At 48.2% G+C, this 2,727-nt stretch overlaps 1 non-coding gene across 1 annotated transcript; it reads left to right on the forward strand.

Annotated features, from left to right (window-relative positions):
* The first annotated feature begins 207 nt into the window (after positions 1–207).
* LOC117801615 lies at positions 208–314 on the forward strand. The gene has a single exon (XR_004624377.1). It is a non-coding gene; the product is annotated as a U6 spliceosomal RNA (small nuclear RNA).
* Positions 315–2,727: the final 2,413 nt, after the last annotated feature.

The raw sequence follows: 2,727 nt of genomic DNA on the forward strand, positions 1-2,727 counted from the left end.
ATGCCCCTAGAAGGCAGATCCTATTATTGTTTTTCCACTTACAGAGAGGGATCTGAAGCACAGGGAGATGAAGGAATGTGCCCCAAGTTAAACAGCAGAAAGGCATCAGAGGCACGGTTTGAGCCTGGCAGAGGGACTCTGGGCTATGTGCGCTGCCTCCCAGAGGGCAGATGGAGGCTCCCTCGTCACTCAAGAAGCCATAGCCTGGTGCTCGCTTTGGCAGTACATATCCTAAAATTGGAACGATACAGAGAAAATGAGCACGGCTCCTGAGCAAGGATGACACGCAAATTCGTGAAGCTTTCCGTATGTTGTGCACTTCCCCAGCGAACTGCCACCCTTTGTGGATGAAGTCAGAGGAAATGATATGAGTCAAGGCACAACGTGTGGCAGTGAATCATGCAATTGTGACATTTCACGAAAAATATTCCGGTAAAGCAGTCTATGACATGTGCGCGAAGCTGAGTTACACCTGAAATTTCGTATGCAAACATGTCCTTTCTACATATCTCAGAAATGAGAAAATGTCAACTTAAAAAAATTGAAGAAGAAGCAGCCAGTAGCCTGGGAGGCAGGACAAGGCAAAGGCTCAGATCCCTGAAGCAGTAATAACGATGCTACGTTGGTTGACATTCATTGAGCAGTGGTCATGGGCCGGGTCTTTGCTCAGCCTCTACATAAAATGTCTCATTTAACCCTTATCACTGGGAGCCTGGTACTATCATCTCCATTACAGAGAATCAGGCTGGCCGAGAGAGGTCAAGCACCTTACGCAAAGTCACACAGTGGGTGGAGCTGGCATACAAATCAGAAATCTAATCCCATGAGAGGGCAGAACTGGGCCGTAGTTAGGAGCTCAGGCTGTTACCCGTGGGCAGGCTAGGTGAGGACCAGATGAGAGCCACAAACTTAAGTGCCCTGGACATTTAACCATTCCTGTCTTCTTATTTTTTGTGTGTCTGCCTAGAAGTACAGGACTCCAGTCTCGAGCCCTGGGCTGTGCTCCGCTCACAGCCCCAGAGCTGCTGGTGGCCGCCATTGTTTGGCCAGGTGATGAACCAAAGGCCACCCTGAGAGCTTCACAATGCAGCACAGAACTTTCAGTCCTGCCACAACGTTTTTTTCTTTTAAGAATAAATGCCACAGCGTGGTGCTATTTTGGGAAGCAGTTTTCCACACCCACCCCAGCCTGTCCCTCAATTGTTGGTGTTCGCTTCCTGCTCCACAGAAAGGCTGAAAACACATTATCTACCTACACACAACCGAGGCAGGGAGGAGGCCTTGTCAGGCCCTGCCCTGTCACAGAGCTGCACGCTCGGGTTATTATTACTGCATAACCAAGAAGCATTATTAGTACAGACGTATTCCAGAAGCAGCCGGTTTAAAAATCACTCATGGGGGCTGCTACCTGAGAGTACGTGCCGCTTTTATGCCCACAGAGCTCTCCTGGCTACAGCAAGTTCTGGAAGCTCTGACCTCCCACTGGAGAGCCACACGCAGGCCTGCAGGGCACAGAAAAGCTTTCTGAAAGAATCCCTGCTCCCTTACCAGCTTGTACTGAGAGCATAACTGAGGCTCCTAGAATGTGGAATGGTCTCTAAGAGGGGCCACTTTGTCCAACCATCAAGAAGGGAGTGGGCTGGGGTGAGAAACAGGTTCTTTAGAAAACAGAATGAACCCCACTGCTTCTCTCACCACCAAAAAGGGAAGTGAGCCCCAAAGCAGAAGGGAGAGTTACCTCTCTGCAAAGAAATAAAGCCACCCTTGAAGGTACTAAGGCCATGAAGGACCCTAACCTATCATGTATTAGAGCTAGAGAACCTGGTGGAAGATCAGTAACATCTGCCCTGATCAAGGTGAGAACCCTGGGGCTCATGTGTGATGCTGTTGGTGATTAAAAACAGTAATCATCATTATTTACCACCACAACCAGGTACCGATCTGATTAGTTGACACATGCATTTAATATTTGTGACAACCCTATGAGGTGCGTTTTATTATCATCTCCATTTTACAGATGTGGAAACTAAGGCACAGAGAGGTTAAGTTTGTTTCTCCAGATTACACAGCTAGAAAATGGAAGAGCTGGAATTTGAAGATGGGAGGTCCAGGGAAAACTGTGGGAGCATGCCTACAGAGTATTTTTAGGGGCAAGTATTATAAAGCTGTGAAGTGTTGTGGGGTTCTGGGTGACTACTAGCCTATTGCAGAATATGAGTGTTGGTTTTCCTTTCTTATAACAAAGGTGCCTTCTGGGCCCATATACTGGTGACCAGAGGCCCAAAGCAGTGCTCAATGGAGAGAGTTCCCCAGGTTCTAACTGGGAGCTGGAGCAAGAAAAGTGTGTCATCTCTGATGTAAAAGTGTCTGACACCAGGTTACCTACAATTACACTGTGCCACCCTCCTTCATGACCTGGATGAAACAACTCTCTTTTATCAGCCCAAACCAAAGGTTTTCTTCATCTTTGCAAAGGAGGTGAAAGAGCAGAAGTCACCTGCCCAGGCTGAATTTGAAGAGTCCTAACTGCAGTCCTTAAAAGGATCACACCTCTGTTTGTTTCTCCTGTGACCTTGTGCCTTCTCCTTCCTGGCCACTGCCCGAATCAGGCCCAAGAACAATGTGCCCCAGGATTGCCTGGGTCCTTCTTCAGAGACCATTGTTTCCTGGGGCGGTCAACCTGACATAAGTCCAGTCACTGAGCAACACTCCATTCACCTGGAGAAA

The sequence above is a fragment of the Ailuropoda melanoleuca genome, chromosome 3 (assembly GCF_002007445.2).
Source record: "Ailuropoda melanoleuca isolate Jingjing chromosome 3, ASM200744v2, whole genome shotgun sequence".
Classification (NCBI taxonomy): Eukaryota; Metazoa; Chordata; class Mammalia; order Carnivora; family Ursidae; genus Ailuropoda; species Ailuropoda melanoleuca.